The 22,094-nt window shown below is 37.4% G+C and overlaps 2 long non-coding RNA genes and 1 other non-coding gene across 3 annotated transcripts in view; 2 read left to right on the top strand and 1 right to left on the bottom strand.

The window, feature by feature from the left end:
- LOC102655600 overlaps positions 1-22,094 on the top strand; it is a 213,565-nt gene that overhangs the window by 187,885 nt on the left and 3,586 nt on the right. The window contains exon 3 of the long non-coding RNA XR_407617.3: positions 7,837-8,017. This is a non-coding gene — a long non-coding RNA (uncharacterized LOC102655600). The remainder of the gene's footprint in view (positions 1-7,836; positions 8,018-22,094) is intronic.
- Mir3729 (microRNA 3729) lies at positions 4,510-4,596 on the top strand. Its single transcript, NR_039516.1, has one exon. It is a non-coding gene; the product is annotated as a microRNA 3729 (primary transcript).
- LOC102655560 lies at positions 11,699-21,443 on the bottom strand. The gene is made up of 2 exons (XR_407615.3): positions 12,479-21,443; positions 11,699-11,870 (listed from the first exon to the last, which is right to left on the bottom strand). It is a non-coding gene; the product is annotated as an uncharacterized LOC102655560 (long non-coding RNA).

Below are 22,094 nucleotides of genomic sequence, written 5' to 3'. Positions count from 1 at the left end.
GTGGAGGATGATATTTCGTTTTCAGGGGGTCGAGAATATTCTAATGATTTTTTTTTTTTTTAATTAGAAGTAGAATTGTTGTGGATGTGATTATTGTGGAACGAGAAAATTGAAATCGATTGTGATTATTTTTTTAATAGGATGGAAGAATGTTTAGTCTTCTAGTTTGTGTAAAATTAGTGACGATGTTCTCTCTTTATTTTTTATGGTGTGAATTTATTGATATTTTAATACGAATGTACGATATAAATGAATGAAATGAGGAATAAATAATTTTAATTTATTAAAAATTAGAATATAAAATGCAACAGGTATACGTATAGGAATAGGAGAGAGATAAATAAAATTTTTGTTTTCAGAAATAGTAAAAGGATTTCGTGTAATAACCTCTTGTCCAATTATATTCTCCTGATACAAAGTCGATTGGAATTTCTGGAAAATTTTCACGTGCCATCTCCTGTCCAATTATATTCCCCTGATACAAAATTTGGACAAAAATTTTTATACTTTCTTATATTTTCTCCGATATAAAATCGAATTTTTGATCAAATTTATATTTTTATTTTACTTATCTTTTAATTCTACTATATTTTCAGAAATTCATCATTTTTTGGCAATCACATACTTTTCTTACGTCTAATCTTTAATTGTATAATATCGTTTTATGAAAGAATATTTTTTTTCTTTCCTAAAAAGATAAAAATTGGCATTTCTTTTACGAACAATTAATAAATCTATTTAAAAAGGAACCAAACAGTTACAAAAAGTGAATCTTGAAAAACAAATATTTGCAATTTTCAAGGTCTCTAATTACGTCCTCCCCGAAAAATTCCGATTTTTCATTAAAAACTCCATATAATACGAATTTTTCGTTTGATCCTTTACAGATTTACAGAGAGCTAGCAAAACTTTGAAATGGAATCGAAAGCGAGTCCTGTTAAACGAGATATACAACATGGAACGTAATGTACACAAAACATATGTACACCTACAGTTCCACAGTTCTATGCGTGTAGGTGTACATGCTTCCATTTTTCCGATAATGCGAGATTTCGCCAATTACGCGGACCCGGTTGTGCACATAATTGGTCTCATGTCAAAAACGTGGATTATTTTTGAAGAATTAATGCGACAGTACGCCGCTGGGATAAACGCGCGGAGCTCGAGCAACAAAGTCGGTTACCGTAACGAGTTATAATTAACGAGGTGATTCTTTTAACTTGGTGCGCGTAATAGGTTGAATTAAAATAAAAAAGAACGGGTCTGCGGGCAATTAGTCGTTCTCGTATTGTGTTTCGATCGATTCTAACCGTATTATCATTAACGTGGCTCGATTTTCTTTTTTTCCTTTTTTTCACTTCTCCCCGTTTAAATAGGACAAGTCGAAACTTGTATATTAATAACGAGTTATAAATTTTTCATTTTATTTTTATAAATATATTTCCTGATTCCAAATGATTTTATTTCTATATTTTACAGGTATTTTATTTTAAGATAAAAAGCGATGTCAAAAAAAATATTTGAAGAATCAGATAATCTGTAAATAATAACGAATGAATTAAAAAGGATATATTGGCCTAAAATTAAAAAGTTCAATTCTTCATGTGTATCCAAAAATACATCTACCATAAGACAAACATTTCAATTATTCCCTCTCGACCATTCCTTCCAACATTCCTTCCCCAATCTTTCCTCTTCCAAATCTTCAGACAGAAGAGATCGAAACAAAAATGTCCTGATCCAGAAATTAGATCCGGTTGCTAGAAAATGCGGCTCGTCCCTAATTAATCTCGTTTTCATCGACAATGCTCGTCACTCGATCCACTCGCCTCCCTTCCCTCGACCCATGTATCAGGCAGCGTTTTACATTTTTGGAAGTGCGCGGCGCGGCAATAATTACGCGGCGGGATCTATTTAAAGGTTGGGCCGCGCCCGATATCGGAGGGACGATAGCGGAGCAACGATGTCCGTGCACAGTTTATGCGAGCACCACATCGATGTGGAAATTGAACAATTCCCGTTACCGCAAGGCACACAGCGCATTATTTATCCCGGATAATAATGAATTGGTTCGTCAACGAGAATACCTGCTTTCCACCACTGGCTTCCATTTACGCGTTCTATCGCGTGCACCTCGCAACCCCTTCTCTCTTTCCAATCACCCCCCCTCTCTCTCTCTCTATCGTTTCCATTCTCTCCATTCACCCTCTTTCCGGCCATCCCTCCGCGGCGCATCCTCCCCCCTCCTATCTCTCACACGCGTTTACCCCTCGCGACAACCCTCTTCGTCCCGTCCCTCTCTCGCCCCCGATGTCTGCGATTGTCAGTGTTTACCGCGTACATATCGTGATGACGTTGCGGCGTTATGGCGATCTGCGAGGGGGGAGGTTCGGGGAGAAGAGGAGCGAAAAATCGCGGAAACTTGCGTTCGAAACTGTTTGCGTCTGGACCGATGCGGATTTCCGCAGCGAATTATAATTATTCGAGGGATTCCCGCGCATGGAAGAGATTATTTGATGAAAGAATTGCTTGGTGGGGGAGGGGAGGAAGGTGGAAGAGGTAATGGGTGGTTTGAAACGTTGGTCGATCGCCGTGAAGTGGAAATATCGGGTTTTTCAATTTGCGCGGGAAAAATTTGAAACGCGTCGAAAGAAGTATTTGTACGAATAGGATATGTTAATCGAGACGGGTTATGCGTGGAAAAGACAAGAATTTGGACGAATAAGCACAATAAGCGTGTTGGGGTGAATACGATACATTTTGCAAAACTCTTCTTATGAATAAATTTTCATTTTGGATGTACAAAGCGTAATATCGAGAATATGAAAATGGAACGATAATTAGGGACAATAAACAGGACATTATTCTCAAAATGAAAATTATAAAGTGCAATATAATTTCTTGATTAAAGTAAACTCTTTAAATTTTATGTGTGGTACAAGCAATAATATTTTCGATTGGTCTTAATTAAACCATTCAACTTTTTTAAAGAATAAATTAATGTTTAATTATTCAAAAACTAAAACTATTCTATAATTATAGAATAAAATTACCCAAACATATTATCTGAAACGCTTTCTCATAAAATCAAATTTTTGAAACTATCCAAAATATCTATATTTTCATCCAGATCATTAATCATCATGCTCGACAATTTCAATCATCCATCACACCATCCATCGTTGCCCAATTAATGGCAAAACAACTTGCAATTCCAATGCTGTGACGAAAGAAAAAAAGTACGCGAAAGAATAGCTTTGGGATAGCTTTGTACTATCTTATTAAGGGGGAGAGTATAGGCGGAAGTTGAGCAGTTGGTGGGAAGAGGAAAAAAGAATCGGCGGAGAGGGGGGATATACGAGCGGGGGAAAACAAAAGCAGGACCAATAAACGTCAGAAATGGAACGTCAAAGAGAGGAGAGTTGCGGCTACGGGAAAGATGCGAGAGAGGATCTGTGAGCGGCAGGCCACGTCGCTTGGATTCGATGCATAAGAACGAGACAGGGAAAGAGGGGATTATAATATAAATGAAGGCACCTTACCTTCGTTTCTACCTGCTCCAGTCAGCCAGTTCAACGAGCTTGCCCTCTATCTATGGGACAGGGGTAGAGGGGCGCAATCGAGGGGGAGGGGGGAAGTAGAACGAGGGGGGGTGGTGCGATCGGCGAAGAGTCGAAGCAGACAAGAAGAGACCGGTGTGGAGGAGGGAGAGAGAAATGAACGAACGAGTAATAAAGAAGGGGTGAGTGTCGGACGGGGAGGAGCAAAGAAAATAAAGCCCCGTGCACGCTGGTGGAAAAGAAGTTGGCCGATTTGGTTTGCAGTAAAGCGGGATATCCGCCGGTTTCTCTTCGAGTGATTAAGCATTTTCTGGTGGACACTTATGGCCTCGTTTGAAAACGAGAGGAAAACAAGTTTTTAGAAAATAGAAAATAGATATTCTCTTGTACTGAAAAGAAGTTTTTTTTTTTTAAAATAGCAATTAGATATTTCAATTCAAAGTATTTTATAAATAGGCAATTTAGAATTTTAAAATTATAATGATATGATGTATTAAAATTATATATATATATATGTGTGTATGTGTAAAAAGATATGTTTTCAATGTTTAAGGAATAAGAAAAATGGAACGTTAATCATGTTTGAAGATTGTATCGTGTTTCAATTAAATGAAAAATAAATATTTTATCTTTGTAAAAAGTAAATAGTATTTTTTAATAATATTGATATTGATTATTTCATTATGTGAATATTAATTTTTAAAATTTTTATTTGCCATTTAACATTTGAATAAATGTTAAATATTAAATGGATAAATATTTCCTGAAATAATTTCTTAAATAATTTTATATCAAATTATTGTGTTACTTTTGAAATAATGTATTTCAAATAGTTAAATTCGATTGATAAAGTTTGATTATAATATTTAATTAGAAATGAATAACATTCGTGTTAATTTCTTAACATCTTCGATCTTATTTTTATCTTACTTTGGCAGTTTTATCCCCTTCAACGTGTAGTTATCGGAAAAACAGAGTTCGGAAGAGATCAAGAGATCTAATATGACTTTCGTGTTTTCCCAACTCACTTGCAAAACAACAGACGACACGTGGCAGAAAAAAGAAATTTATTTTACTTACAAGTGAAACTTTTATAACGTTATTATTTGAATATAAGAGAAGACACATTTTTACTCGTACAATTATTTAAAATTATCGTAATTATTGCCAATAATACTAATATAATTACATTTATCATTTTTGAAAACATTATTCTCGCAAATTTTAAAAAGAATTATAAAGTAAATTAATTAAGTTTATAATAAATTGCAAAAACAAGAATGTTACAGAATATAAAATAGTTGGTGTTTATATAGTCAAATTAATTGAAAATTTTACCAGAGATACAGTATATTACAAATTTTATTTAATAACTTTATTATCTTTGAGTTCTCTACTTTATATAAATTCAAATAAAAAGGAAAAAATTATAACTTTTAATATATCCACTTTTAATCTACTATCTACTCTTACATTCATGTATTAATATATAATTTCCATTTAAAGAATGCTTTTTATATTATCTCGTAGATAGATATCAGTTTCATTATCAAAAGTGACAAATAAATATGAAAATATTAATTCTATTAAAAACTTAGATAACATAATATTTAATAAAAAAAAAAAAAACAAACTGAAACAAAGATAATCCTCACATTCTCTCGCGTTAATAAACCATCCATAGCACCCTGGACAAATCGGATATTTTCGCGTGAACGCGGCCTAAGGCCGAAATAAGCGCGGATATTAGCAAAACCGATACCACATCCGCGGCGAAAGTATGGAGAAAAGCGGCGGGCAATGGACTAGCATAGAAAGAGGAGCAAACAAAGTGTGCAATAAAGGACAACGCCAGAAAAAGAGGCATCTGCAAAACGAACGAGCGCAAACCCCCCCATGTTGGTTCGAAAAAGCGAAATGAGAATACAGAGGCGAATACAGGGAGAGGAATAGATAAAAGGAATCGAAGGGTGAACACGTAGGACACGCGGAAGGAAGGAAGAAAAGAAGAGAGAGAGAGAGAGAGGAGAATTGGTAACCAAGCCTTTGGGAACGAAAAATCGGGGAGAAAGGGAGAAAAAACGGAGGGGAGGGAAAGGGAGGGATGGAGGGATGGAGAGGACAGTGTACTGATGAATATGACAGATTATAATTTTACGGTGTGGGTGGTGTGAGGTGCAGCCTGTGGAAGAGGCGGTGGTGGTGGTGCGCCGGTCTAGGAGGAGGTGGCCGTCGTCGTAGCCTCGATGGAGGTGACGCTCTGGAGGTGGAAGTCGCCAGGCGGAATGGAGGTGCCTGGCGAGAAGAAGGAGGGAGAGAAAACGAGCAAGTGCTGTCAAAGCAAAAAGGATGGGGGATGGAAGGGGGCGCGAGGGGTTAAGTCGCGCTCGTGACTCTTGACGTTTCGACGTTGGCAATGCCTCGCCCCCTCTTCTCACCCCCGGCAACCGCTTCCGAGTCATCGAGCCGACCGGTCGACGTATCATTTTTTATCTCGACGCGGTATCGAGAATTATACGACGATCGGGAATGGAATAATCCTCGGCGTGGATCGATTCGATTAACTCTTTGGGGGGGTTATTCGTGTCTCCCTCTGTCTTTAAACAAGTTTAAAGAGTTTAATATGTAAGCACGGTTTAATATCTATTTAAACAGAAATTTGAAGCAGGGGATGATTATATATCGAGAGGAATAAAATTATCGCTTAAAGAATATTGAAAAATACCATCTTATTAATTATATCATTTATAATATCGATTATTATGAGAGGTTGGAAGTATTGTAATTGGTAAAAGTTTATATTGCATTGTAGATATTCTTGAAATTGCTAGAGAAAGTGGAAATTAAATGGAGTTATTTGATCGGGTGTTTGATTGAAAAAGAAGTTGAAAAATAGTGATTTCTCAAAGCAATTTTTTTGCATAAATATTTGTATTAATAGATTAAAATCAAACATTACGTATAGAAGAAAAAATGAATACATTATGTTCTATAACAATATAATTTTAATCAGGAATAATTATTTTTGTATTGTTGCATTTAGAATGAAATAGTTAATTCAATTTATATGATTAGATAGATTGATAGTTTTTTTTTTCTAATGGATATACTTTAAATAAAGAAGAAATGTAAATAATCATGTATTTTATTTACTTGTTTTTTTTTGTTATTATACATTTATATAATATGTTGAATTGTTGAATTATTTTTCCTTTTTTTATATTATACATGAAATAAACGAAAAAACTTTAATTGCTGAACTTTATCTGACAAACTGATAATCTTGAATTCAATTAGGAATGCATTAACATTAATTAATTGATTGGTATATAGCATACTGTAAATAAATAATAATGTTCATTACACATGGCAATTCTATACCACATTCTATGTAAGATATATATCAAATTTTTTTATAAACTTATCCAGGTTAATTCAACATCGTTGTTAACCTCTTAATGATAACCTTTAGTATAGTATAAACTCTTGCATGTTGATGGCTTCTATACCTAAGATAAACGTAATTACACATTCTGTCTATAGACTTTATAATCTCGATTTGGCTCGACCTGTGAAAATTTAAAGTAATAAAGCGTGAAATTAATTTCCTTCGTAATTTAAAATTTATTCAACATGTTCTTCGTTATTAAAGAAAGAAACTTAGTAAAAATTAACTAATCTTTAAATCAAATAAACTTTATCAATTTTTAGTTAACTTTTTTTAATTCCTATTGAAAAGTATGGGATAATATTATTAAAATGTACCATATAAATGATCTACATTAAAATCTGACTTTTTCTTCAAATATATTCACTTTTATAATTATAAAAAAAATTAAAGATAGTTCACTAGAAAACTGAAGACTCGTCAAAATTCAAAAAGATTCGAGATCTCGATTTTTAGAATTTGGATTTTTACAATCGATCAAAGAATATAGAACTTGTGCAAATAATTTCCAAAAATATTCCCATAATATCAATTTAACTAAATTAAAAATAAATCAACTAACTACGTGTTTAAACTTTAACACGATACGATTCCATTTAAAAAATAAAAGAAAAATATATTTAATCTTACACAAACCAAAAGAATCATTATTATTACTATTGATCAATTATTGTATCAAAATTTCAATTCAAAAAGTTCATTTTAAATTCTCGATAAAATGAGTATTTCGAGAAGAAAACGAGGATTTTTTGAAAATTTCAACTCGTCTTTGAAAAAAAAAAAAGAAAAAAAAACTGTTTCTATAAATGTTTCGGTTTAATGGCACAGGGAAACCGGTGACTTCTGTAACGACTATTATCACCGAGGGTCTGGACTGGACGTCGAGCTAACAAGAGTAGGGACGACGCTCGAGGAGGGTACCGAGGTCGCGGTCGCGGTCGCGACTTCCGGTTCTTGAAGGCGCGTACGCGCCAGCTCGGAGACGCCGTGGGAACCGACTTCCTCCGCGGTATGCTCTTTTTTTTTTCTTCTCTCCTTCCCGTGCGTGGTGAAAGTAAAGCGGGTGAAGGCGTACACTTCTCGATCCCATACTTTCGTACGTGCACGCAACTCTTCCGCTTGTCTTATTTCTTTCTTTCTTTCTTTTTCTTTCTCTTTTTCTAAGATTCATTGCGTCAGAAATCGATACACTATTGACTCTTAACTCTTTCAACTTTTTTCCGTTTCATCTTTATTTCCTTATCATTTAATTTTATTTTAGAAATTGAGAATATTGAGATGTATATCAAATTTGTCGATTAAAAATTTAAAAATTGGGATGTGTATCTCAATAATTTTTTTTTTTGAACGAGATGTTTATATAATTCGAAGAATACAGAGATATTTTGTATAATAAATTAATAATATATTATATTAGAAACTGAAAGATTAAAATAAAAAATCTTTCAATTATGCTATTAATCTGAAATCACATCACGTTTGTCTAGATAAAAATCTATGATTATATTATTAGCGGAAATGATGAATGTTATCATTGCCAATCAATGACAGTAATATATGCATAATAATAGATTGTAGAAGTACAAAATAGTATATACGTACGAGTTAGATTGAGAATCATAAATATTCACAGAGACGTATGTGTCCCATAAAAATCGGAAGTATTAATAAACGTGTTGAATGATCGATTTATATTACATCTATGAAATTTAATTTGATTTAAAGAATAAGAAGAGAAAGAATTTTAATACTCATTTTGGCGATATCGAATTTTTTAATTTACCGAGAGAAATGAGAATACCATTTTTTTTTTTTTTTTTTTTTTATTAATTAATATACACACATACGAATGATTTTTTTGTGAATTCGAATATTAAAACTTATTTTGAATAGATGTATATTTTTTATATATTCAATAATATCATTAATTTAATACTAGTAAATAATTATACAATAATAATTATTTATTTTATTTAGAATAATCATTAATTTATTAAAATGAAATTAATTATCAATAGATTTAATTTTTCTTTGATTAATCGAATTAATTCAACAAATATTTACACAAATTTCAACAAATATTATATTTTCATTAAGAAATAGATTCATTAAAATCATAAAAGGATCATTATTTTCTCATTTTTAAATTTTATTTAATTAAAAATAATATTCAAATAAATTGGCAGATAATAACATTGAAATATGTTATTTTCTTAAAAATTTCAAAATATACAATTTAATGTATCTTATAAAGTGTCAATTATAAAAAAAATATCATTTTTATTTATTATTCTTGAATTTAAATATATATATGTATATATTTTTTCTTTTTTACAATTTAAACATTCTTCACATTCGTTTTCATATATTAATTTCCTTATATTTCTCGACTAACGATAGTACAATACTAGTAATAATGATAGTAATAATTATTTCATTTCTATCAATTATAATTCCGCCAAACGCATCAGAAGTGTTTGAATAATCTCGATGCGGTTACACGAGTACACATTTATTTCTTGTGTCTGTTATAATTGGTACTGATAATAATAACAGTGCCTATTTTACCTTGATCGACAATGCTTCTATTATCTGTATTAAAAATCGATACATCGTTATCACTTGAATACTTAATGAACGTGTATGTTATAATTAACAAGCACAAATGATTTCTGAATATGTATTTGCTAACTGTTTGCCCATTCTCGATTAAAATGATCCATTCAATTCGCAAAATGGTCCAATCCCAGCATTCGAGCATTTTTGTGGCTACTTGGACCCCTTGTATTTACTAATAACAACCACACAACAACAACGATAGTAATAATATTGATTATATTATATTGTAATTGACAACACCGGCTGTGTGATACAGATCAATAATCAGAAAAAGAGAAGGAATAAATCAAATTCAATGTTTATACACTTTTATTCGAGAAATTTTAAGAGATAATTATTACACATTGGATAGGATATTAGAAATCGTTAAATAATTATTAAAAATTAGAGAAAATATTATTTTTAATTTGATTTTTCATTATTATTAAGATAATTTAATATATTTAATTTCATTAATTGTTTCAATGCAATTTAAAGTTTATAATTTGTAACGTATTTTAAACTTTTGTTTAACTCTTCAATCCCAAACTTTGAACATCTTAACGTAACTACGTAAAGATCAAACGTAGTTACGTTAGGATCCCTCACCAGGATTTTCTTATTATTAATACAATTTAGCATTTTGTTTGAGTCCAATATATTTAGAATATAAAATATTAAGATCAATAACGAAGAATTTTATTAAATATTTTTCAATGTTAGAACAATTTATTCAGAGAGAGAAGATTTATTCTCTCTGCAGATAGATAGAGGAATTTCGTTTCAAAAAATGAAGTTACTGTAAGAATTATTCGATTTACGAAAAACACAAACCTCAGTTGGAGAAGGATCGAGATAGAGATATTCTAAGAAGAATGTAAATTATTATTACTATTGTAATTTAATTTCATACGGATGGAAATAATAATTTCTAATTGAAACGAGGATTTATTATTCTTTCTATTTATCACACGTCACTTAATGCTCATAGAACACAGAGCACAGAGCGGAAGTGAAGGTTTCAAAGTATTTCCAGGAAGAATTGCTAATCGTATTCCCTTCAATCTCATTACATGTAATAAGCGTTAATTATTTTTAACGAGATGTAAACGAGTCTCTCGTTATAATTCAACTCTTTGATTGCAACGGATACGATAAATTTTTTTTCTTCTTTTTCTTTTTTTTTTTTTTATTTATTTCTCCTCCTCCAGCAAAAGTATAAAACATCGGAGGCGGATTTTTTTAAAAGGCAAAAGTTGAAATTCAATGGGGGGGAGGGGAAAAAAGGAAACTGGTGAGTGAAAAACGGTCGAAGCACCTCTCCTTGAAGCGAATTAAACGGGAAATCAAATATATCCAAACCGAAGGAAGATAAAAATTTCCCTATTTCTCGAATCGTTTCTCTCGAATACAAAACATCGTGGACGAAAGAAAGGAAAAATATCGTGATCTATTGATTTTCCTGATTATATCTGCTATTTAAGGTTATTTTCAAGGTTTCAATCGCTGTAATTTAAGTAGAAATCGGTAAATAAAGCGAGTTAATAAAATTCATAAAATTATTTCCCAAGTCAAGTAAATTTCGCTTAAAGGAATTTTTCTGTCAAGGTCCGTTAATTCCACGATTTTTTTTTTTTTTTACGAAACAAAAATGAAGTTGAAGATGAAATCATTGATTTGAAATATTGATATAACTGACTTAAATCGCGAAAAGAAAATAAAAGTGGTCAACATCTATTATATGGATGATTAAATGGAAATGGAATAATAATGTATCACAATTGAAAAAGATTGAATCGCGTCTTTCTCTTTTTCACGATGATGATGACGATGAGGTAGCAGAAGAAAAATCTATAATTGAAAGAAAAAAAGGAATAGAAAATTGTGATTGAAATTGTTCGTAATTTTAGGCGAGCTTTATTATACCAAATTGTTTCGTTCATTATACCCGGAATTCCGTTGGAATTGCGAGTTAATTAATACTAATTCGGGGTTGATTCGCGAAAATTCTCGCTTAATTGTACAAAGAGCTTTGCTACTTTCGGCATAATGAATTTTCCGGTTTCGCAAAAAAATGGCTACGATCTCGATGTCTAGTAAATGAGTTTTTATTTAAAAAAAAATATATATCTCCGTCGCCTCCGACGTCTGGCTATTTTAAATAATGCTCCTCCTGTGAAAATGGATATTAGGTCGTACACCGTGGCGCTGCTGTCGCGCTATCTTCCAGCCCGATTTCCGTTTTTGAATATTTCCTCGTGTTTCTGGAACAGGAATTCCTCGAATAAATATCTTCAAATTTTTGATATTTTTTTTTTCTTTCTTTCTTCCTTTCTTTCTTACGTTATTTTTTCGACCGTAGAAATAAAATCCGCCATTCGTGAAATATGAAAGGTAATGAATTTGAAATCAAAATTGCGTGCCTTGTTGGACGTTATAAAAAAAAGAAAATTAGAAGATTTTCAATTGCTTTCGATGCTTTCTATTAATTAGAGAAACTTAGTATTTCAATCTAGTATTTCTTTTAAATGATCAATTTTCAGAGTTATTTTATTAATCGAAATATTTAAATCAATAAAAATTTTGATAATATATTATATAATATTGTATAAAAATTACATATTTGTAAACATATAATATAATCATAATTATATTTAAATCATCATTTCTTACAAGTGAAATGAACATTCATAAGACATATATCCCATTGAATATGAAACAAGAAAATATTTCAACAAAAATCGTAATAATCCATTAAAAGTAACAAAGATTCTTCTTCCGATAAAAAATAAAAAAAAGAATATCGATACTGTAAATCTCGCACGATCGAAGACGTGCGAAGAATTAAAAAAAAGAAAAAACGGAAACCCACTTTCACGATCAAACTTCCAATCCGAAAGCGTCGCTTTCAATATCGACGAGTCGCATCCCTCATCGCTCAACCTCCCGCACTTCAGTTTCGAAACAACAACCACCCCCTTCGCACAGCTTTGTGTCTCTCAATCCATTCACGCTAACCTATCCACGAAAAAAAAAAAAAACGCCAACACGAGAAGATACGCGCTTAGAACAACGGGCGATCTCGGGTCGGGACGGAACAAAGGCGAAAACTGGAGCAGATCCCGGTCCCGTTGGCGGAATCGCGAAACCGATTATCAACGCTGTATATAACGCGGAAGAATTAACAACGATACACACCCGCGCGAGCACTCGAGGCCGAGTGGCCCGGTGATGAATCGAAAACCGAGCCCTCCTCCCACAGACAAGATGCTTTCGAGCTTTCCATTCGACGCGTTTTAAACGGTCGCGCCACGAGTCCGCGAATAAATATGGGTAACGTAACGCATGGAGAATTATGGAGAAAGGGTAATTAACGAGAGATCGTGTCTGTCGACGCTCGATGAAACTCGAAAGACGAGCGTGAATTCTTTTTTCTTTTTCCCCCCCTTCCAGCATTTCACATCTCCTCTCGCTTTCGACAGCCCTGTTTCGATGAATATATATATACGAATCGTATTCTTCTTTCTTCTTCCATCCGTGATAACGGATCCCTTTCATTTCAAACCTTTGGAAACCTTTGGAGGAGGGATGAAATGGAATCAAACGTTGCGTAGAAATTTACATATTCGTCGATTTGCGGTAATGCAGAGATTGACGGGAGAATCTTTCCACGCGATACGGAATTGCGGAAGGTAATATTGTTCCGGAAGGTGATGGAGGTTTGGGGAAGGAGGGTAAGATCGTTCCCGTGTTGCGATTAAGAATAAAATCAGTTTTGAAGAGAAGAAGGTAGCGAGAACTCGATGGTGGTTTTATGAAGATTCTGTAAAATGTTGTTATTATTTAGCATTATGATTTAACATTCGTATACAAGGAATTATAATTCAATTATCGTTATTTCATAATCGATGAAGAATAAAAACGGAATTAATTAATATTTATGAATTTTTTACTTATTGTTACATAAAAAAGAAAAGAACAAATTATTTTCAATCTCTAATACATGATACATCTTGCTAAAAACTTATTTTAACGATCGTATTACAATGATAAAAAGTTGTTCCAGTGAATCTTTTCGCGAAATCAATCCCATCGCAATGTCTCCCCTCCTTGTACGAGGCGTTTACACGCGGTTCCCTGGTTCACGCTCGATTCAACGGCAATCACCAGGCTTGACCAGCAGGAAAAGCGTGAATTAAACGAACGTAACGGAGAGACGATAAAAAGAAACTGCCCGAACGTTGTGGATCGCGGAGGGAGAAGGAGGAGGCAGGAAAAGGGGGTTCGGCGCGACCCCCCTCCTCGCGATATCCACCACGTGTGTGGATCGCAAGGGCGGTCCTCCCCGCGTACGTATTCCACGCGGCCCGTATTAGTGAAATCTGCTCGGTCGCGCGAAATATAGTCGGCTGGCCTAGTACCTGGTGGATGGTATACGTCGAAAGCGTTCTCTGACGGCCACCAACACATCCCCCGATGTGCACCACCACCTACGCACAGACACAGACATACACACACGGGCGCGGAGCGAGCGGTGCCATTAACGCTACGATCGAGTCGTAAAGCACCCCACACACACCCGCGGGCACCGATCCCCTTCCATCCGTACGTACGTGTGTGTACACGAAGGGAACTAAATTTCCACGTTGCACGATGGAGCATTGCCCCTCGCGTCACATACACTCGCGCCGTGAGACCGGGAGCGGGACGAGGACGGAGAGAGAGGGAGAGAGAGGGTGGACGTTTGGAGAGGAGGAAAAGGGGTGCGCGTATATAGGGGGTTACGTATGGGTGTGCCGGTTTGCGGACTTGTACTGGTTCTATTGGTGTATGTGTATAATTCGAGCACGTATATAATGTATATATATACGTATATATTGTACGTATATACAGGTGGTATGTGTATATATATATATATATATATATTATATATTATATATGTATATATATATATAGTAGCCAAGTTAACACGTACGACAACCCTCCCCTATTTTCCCCCGAAGAGGGGAGCTCTGCGAGCATCCCCACCAGCTTGAAATGTACTTGTGCCACCCCTTTGGCCCACCCTTCTCTGCTCGCTGTCTCGTTCATCCCGCTATCCCTGTCTCTGTTCAACCGGTAACTATATAGATCGGCCGTTCTCGTCTGGCTCGGGGAATATCGGGGAACGTCGTCCTCGTCGCTCCCCGCGTTATCCAACCCTCCTGGCCAGCAGTTTCAATTTGTTATTTTTACATCATTTTATCCCCCCCTTCTCCTCCTCCTCTCCCCTCCTAACCATAGACCACCAGCCACCCCCCTCGGCTTGGAATCTTCTCTTTTCGTCCATCTCTCTTTCGTTTCACTCCCTCCCTCTCTTTCCATTTCGATCCCTATCTCTTTTTCTCGGTTTCCACCCTCGCCGTTTGCGCGCACACACCCCACTATCTTTCTCTATTTTTCTCTCCCCCGACGGATCGCCGCGTCTCCGTCGCTTTTCAGACCCCTTTTCTCCGTCCTTCTCTTCCTCTCCCCCACCCCTGTTCCACGATGTCCCTGACAAGAGAGAGAGTAGTCGGAGGGACGCGCTTTAATTGTGTAGTTATTATGTTTTCTGGAAGTTTTAATTATGTCGGCCAGCGTAGATCGTCGACACTTTACGCGCTTCGTCAATGGGCTGATTATGAAAAACTTTTGCGCGCGTAGAATTTTTTTTCGAAAAAATGCGATGCCCGGTTTTGGAAGAGCGGATCGATAAATATTTTAAGATGATGCGTTTACGAACACTTTATTCTTTTTTTTTTCTTCTTAGATATATAAACGATTAAAAATAAGAATTGAACAATTTAATATGTTTCAAAGAATATCGCGTTGAATTTTGGAATAAATGCTTTCCAAAAATAATGCAATTATTCGTAGAATTTAATGTAGAATCTCTGGTTTTTCATCGAGCATTCTACTCTTAAAAATTTCTGTATCTTTTCTATTATCTCACAATTATCTTCACAATCCTCTCGATCAAATAATATTTCAAATAATCGTTATTTCCATGGGATGCAATTTCTTTCTAAAAATAATAATTGATACGAAGCGAGTTTGTCGTGTACATAGAATCATTCCAGGGAGAGACCTTATCCGGGGTCGGGTCTACAGTTTTTCAAAAAGGAAGAAATATCGAGAAAAGAGAGTAGAAAAACAGGAGAGAAGGATAAAAAAGTCCGTAGAAATCCAATAGGCACCACCACCCCCCTTCCATCCCTTAGAACACCTTAGGCAGCAGCAACCCTTACCGTACAGCCTCGAGCGAGCGAGCGAGCAAACGAGGGTGGGTTGCGCGCGCACGTATCGATCCATGGCCAGCAATCGATCGATCTATATATATACATGTATATATAATCCGGCGTATACGTGTAATACATATATATACGCGACTACACACGAACGTCCGTACGGGTCAGGAACGTGGCGTGTGCGTGTGCGTGTGTATGTATGTGCATGTATGCACGGTGGTTCGAGCGTGTCACGTATATATCGTTGGTTCGATCGATAGTTGGTGCTCAGTCGCATGGTAGGTGCTAAAGGACGAAGCCAGCACGACCTACGCAAGGTCTTTCGAACACGTCCATTGGAATCATCAATCCTCTCGATCTTATTCCGATCGTCCGTCCCATGGTGAATCGTAACAGCCGAAGGCCTCGCCATCCCCTCCTCTTTTCCTTCCCTCCAGTTCTTTCATCGCGACTCGCTCGTTCCGTCGCCGCGAATTTTTCATCATTCCTTTCTATCGTGTACGTACGGTGCTCCGTATTGTATTCTCTTTGCAAGGTTCTTCTTGATCTTTTTTTTTTTTCCTTTTTCCCTTTCTTTTTTCCCCCTTTTCATCGGATTCCATTGTTCCCCTAATCCCGTCCACCTCGTCCTCCCTCTCTTTCCTCTCCGTCTTCCGACCTTCCGTTTATCCCGATGCTCCGCCACTTTGCTGAATTTTACATGTTCCCTCTCGGACGCGCCTCTTTTTTCTCTCCCTTCACCTACTCTCCTTCGGACAAACTTTTTGCCCGGCGCTCCGTTCGTCCTTCCGGTTCTCCATTCCCGTTCTCGCTTTAATCCTTCCTCCATCGATTTCTCTCTCACGCGTCAGTCTTCTCCCGTACAGTTTTTCCAGCAGCCGCTTCTCTCGCGTCTTTTTCCTTTCGACAAACATTCGTAGGCCCCTATCATTCCGCTCTTCCTCATCGTTGTTCTACTCCGCGAAAATATTCCCTCCTCTCGTCTATTTTTTCATCGTTTCTTTCTATTCCTTCCCTTTGTCCTTCGTTCGTCCTCGACGTACACGAGGGACACCAAGATTTCAAGCGTGGGTGTAGTCGCGCGTTTAGAAGCGCTTTCTGTAAGGACGCCGGCGAGAAGAGAAGAACGAAATGGAAGGTATAATTCCCCGCCTCTTCGAACTTCCCTCTGCCGCGTCGTGTATCTTCTCTCTCCGGAGCTTGCCCCACCTTTAACTCCCAATTTAGACACGCTTCCCCCGATGTCAAAGCGAGAAGAGGCTCCCACGTGTATCTACAGATTCACGTTTACCAGCTGTGTTCGTATAGCTGTATACGATATAGAATGCTCTACTACGCTGTACAGCTTCCCGAAGCACGCGAGCGCCACGCACGGCCATATATTTAAATAGATTTATGGGAATATATGTGCGCGCGCACGTATAGTTGCCCGTAAGTCCGTTGATTTACATCGCGCCGAAAATACACCTTGTCCATTACGGAACCTCCGCGCGTTTCGAGATAAATACTTATCCGGCAAAATTAAAATCCCTCTCTGCCGCCGCGGCAGCAGCAGCAGCAGCCGCGCGGAGCGGTGCGACGTGTAGAAGAACGGAGGAATCGGTGAGAAACGGACGAAGCTAGTAGCAAGTGGAAGGGAGAGAGTAGCGTTAATGCTTGGACACGATTTTGCGTCTTCCACTCTCTTTTCTTTCTGTCTCTTTTTCTCCTCGCCTGTTCGTTCGTTCCTCCTATCTTAGACTCGAGAATATCGTACTCCCGGTTCTCTCTCTCTCTCTCTCTCTTCTCTCCTGTCACTCTTCTCCTCCCTCCTTCCCTCCCTCGATCCTCCTCCCTCCCTGCCCGCCGTTTTTCTGTCTCCTGAAACCAGCTATTGCCGCGCGCGCGCGTATCTGCCATGCACGGAGGTCGGAGAGAAATAACAGAGTAAGCGAGAGGGATGAGAAGTATTACGGCCAGCCGGGGCAGGAGACGCAGAGGGGGAAGGACAGAGAGCGAGATGAGCGAGTAATGGACGGATCGAGCGAGTGTGTTGGTGGCGGAGTCGAGGGAATGGGGCTGGGGACGGAGAAAGAGCGATGTTCGATACGTGAGTAGGATAGGGATAGAGTTAGGGAGAGAGGAAGGTATTCGAAGCACGAATGGCGGTGTAAGAGAGACGGGACGAGCGATGAAGATAGAGAGGAAACGGGAACGTGGTTAGCGATGAACGAAGATGGAGACATCGAGAAAACCGGTTGAGCGAGAGAGAACAAAGAGAAATGACAGAGGCAAAATGAAGAGAGACAAGGAAAATAAATAAACGAGTGAGAGAGGTAGTATGAGAAAGATAGAGAAAGGCTGAATAAAACGAGATGGATAGAGATAGGAAATGAAAGAACTGGTTGGACGAGGATCGAGATTCTCGTTCTCTTCTTCTTCTTCTTCTTCTTCTTCTTTGCCTCCTTCTCTTTCTTGTTGCATATTCGACGTGAACAACGCGCAGCCTGGTCGTGTGTGCGCCCGCGCACCTATATTTCTGTCTTTCTCTGGTCTTCCAGCATCGTTAGACAGACTTCACCGAAGTCCCTCTCTCTGAAATATCTCTCCGAGAATATTATAGAGACGCGGCGATGGCGATGCTGTCTGGACTTCTCGAAAACGATGCTCTACCATCGTGCTTGTGGATTATTGTATTACGTATACATATGCCTAACTATAAAACTTTTTTTCGTGCCACGTTACATCGTCGCTAGCGCGTCTAGTGCCTTTCTAGGGTTTTTTTTCCTATGATGTAACGGACACCTCATACGCAATAATCGCGCTTCTTTAATTTTTCTTTAAACTTTGAAAACTAACTACTAAAGAAACGTCGAAATAGTTATTACGTAGAACTTTATAACACGAGATACACACGCGATGAAAATAATCATAACATAATATCAAATACAACATGTACACGAAATGTTTTTTTCTTCTTTTAAAAAGATTATTTAAAACATCGTATATTATACCGCGAGAATGAAACGTTTGTGAGTAAATTATCAAAAAGATATTTTTGTTAGATAAAATGCACAAAAAAAAAAATCAGGAAATTAATGATTTTTCGATGAAAAAGAGTTCGTATCGAACCGATTGAAAACACGAACGTTTATGAGAATCGAGAGGAATATCGTGTATTGAGAGAGCTAAAACGCGAAAACGCGTGGATACTTCTGTTTCGTGGTTCCTGTGGGGGTCGGTTTTCGTAGGATACGTTAGAAGCACCGAGTGCACCACCACGAGGAATGGACCGGCAGGGGAGCATTGATGGTGAGAAAGAGAAAGATGAAAAGAGAGCCAAATGTATCCACCTAACCTACCTACCGCAGGGCAAGAACAGATGAGCGGAGATCCCTCTCTGCCAGCCATCAGGGAAAGGGAATGAGGCGAAGCTCTCTCCTCGAGTCTTCCTCTTCTCCCTTCAAAGCATCCTTTGTTCGCTTGTTCATGGTCCCCCGGGACCCCGCGTCCAACGCGTTTCCTTCTAGCCAGTGCCGTACGTCAAGCTTCGTTACGACCGAACTAAATTCTTTTTCACGTGAAACAATTTTCCCTAAAACTAATTTACCATAAATTCATATGTATGTATATCTTAAAAGTAATCATTTTTTTTTTTTTTTTTACTACGATAATGCAATTTTTATTGCCAATGAGTGGGAATGAAATTTATCTTGCGAAAATAATGTTATCGCAATGAATACGAATGACAAAATTCTATCGAGAATTCTCGAACGGTTGATAATAATTGTTAACGAAGCTGCCCATCGAGAAACGACAATTTCATTCGGCGCTCAATAACTTTCACGCCATTTACGTTTCACTCGAGATAAAAATACATCCTCCAGTATCGACGGTCTCCTAATCAACTTCCGGATCCATCCGAGGCCAGCCGTTTTTTCTTCGATCGCAAAACCCCCCCAATATCTTACGGCCCTGCGCTTCATCGCTCTCTCCCTGCTTTTCCCTCATCCCGCTGGATTTCCTCCCCTCCAAACCACCGCTTTCCACGCAGCATCCCTCTGACTATGTTCCCCGCTTCGGCGCCGGCTAGCAATGGGATTGGCTAGACGTTCCACCAATCCCGTGCTCCCGTTACGGACTTGGCGCATTCCCCACACACGTAGTTGACGTATGTCCATATTCCTAGGGTGGGTGCGCGAAAAACGTCAAAAAGTTTTGTTTCGGGCCAGATCGCGCGTTACGCGAGAGAAACGACGACACGTTGGAAAAAAGGACAGAGAAATGAAGAGAGAAAGGGAGAGGAAGAGAGAGAGAGAGAGAGAGAAAAAGAGCAGAATATCGAGAGAAAGAGAAATGAGAAATTTATGAAAGTTGAAATGAGATGAATAAAGATTGAGAAAGAAAGAGAAGTATGATGAAAAAAGCGACGGCAGAAACCGGTGGACGGTGGGACAGAGACGAGTAACCGGACAATTACATCAGCGAAAGGAAGAAAAACGACTATGAGACGAGGAAAGAAATTGTTGGAAGCGAGACAGAGAGGGCGTGCGCGCTCCTGCGTGGTCGCTAGAGAAAGACAGACGGGCGAGAGATCGTACGAGTGTGAGGGAGATGGAAACAAGAGGAAGACCGAACAAGGATAAAAAGGGGAAGAAAAGAGGAGTGAAGGGAGACGAATGGAGGAGTGTTTCTCTTTCCTCTGCGTGACGACGTTGACGTGAACCGGCAACCACGTGGCTCTCCTTTCTCTTTCTTTGTTCGCTCTCTACGTCTGTCTTCTTCCTTTGGACTTTTCTCTCCCTCCTCGTCCCTCCCCACAGTTTCCTCGGCCCTCGTGATACGCGTTCGTTCTTCTGTCTCTCTGTCGCTGTGAAAAGCACCTCCCGCTCGCACACAGCTTTCAGGCCTCTGCGGCTGGCAAAGCCTCCGACGCCACCGTCGCCAGATGCAACGCCGCAGTCCCGCACTGCAGTTGCAGCGTGCCGGTGCACGTTTCTCGTCGATGCATTCTCGTGGTGCACACGCTCTTCCGCGGAGCGGCGCCCGACGAGTTTATACCTGAAAACATGCGACGCGACCGAGCCAAGGGAGAACGGATTAATAGTACTCTGTGTTCCAACGTTCTCCTGGCGGCTGCGTTTTTCCTTTTCTTTTTCTTTATTTTAGACTCTTTAATTTTTTTATTTATTTTTCTATTTTTTTTTTTTTAATCTTCGTCCTTATCTTCATTTTCTCTTGCTTTTTCAATTGCGACGTTGCGATCACGTGGCCTGTTCACTGTGCGGGTGCACTCGCGTGGATAACAGCCCGTGCGAGATTCGCGATATGGCGCAGGTGGATGTTAAATATGGTTATATAGCAGTTTTGTGCATTTGAACAGTTATATTGGTGTTTTTCATATATTTTAGTGTGTTGTATACTTTAAGATTTATGTTTTAGATGTTGTAATATTTATTATTGAATCGTTGAAATTACATTATATTGATTTTTATCAAATATTGTTTCATGAAATAAAGGAATAAATAGATTCTACAATTTTTAATGATTTATAAACGCAAGATTGAAACAATTGAGTCAAGTTGAATATTCATCTACCAAAATTATATATTATTATATTATTGTTAATAAAAATGATGTTCTAAGACACAATATTTATATTGAAAAAAATAATAAACTTAAAAATTCACAGAATCAATAAAATTTGAAAATTTATACAACACTTTTTCTTTTCTATAAATAATTCTTATTAAGAGAAAAACCAAATAAGATTATAAGAAAATATATTCTATCAAAAAAAATTAATTCTTTATTAATTAATATTAATTGATATAAATTATAATTTATATCCACGACAATGTAAAGCATGATTTGTGTTCATGCACGCGGAACATTCGCGCCGTAGAAATAATCGTGTTTCATTGGTTGGCAACAGAGTGTGTACATAGTTGAAGGTATCCACGCGACCATTTTACCGATCATTCCGGATAATTGTCCTCGATCATGATGTTTCTTGCAGACTTTTCCCTGATATAATCGCGGCCAATCAACAAGACGTAATTTATCGAGATCCTCTCAAGTGGAAGGCAAAGGGACTTGTTAATACCGTGAAAGATACCTACCCTGCTTCTTTGCATCACGCGATCGAATATACTTGACTACTTATCAATTACTGGCACGTTAACCCCTTAACCGGCGCGTTGTGGCTGGCTGAAAGGCAACATTTTTGTCCTGAAGTGG

This window comes from Apis mellifera, linkage group LG5, assembly GCF_003254395.2.
Source record: "Apis mellifera strain DH4 linkage group LG5, Amel_HAv3.1, whole genome shotgun sequence".
Taxonomy (NCBI): Eukaryota; Metazoa; Arthropoda; class Insecta; order Hymenoptera; family Apidae; genus Apis; species Apis mellifera.
Note: the sequence above shows the minus strand (reverse complement) of the source record. Positions and strands in the feature narration are given on the sequence as shown.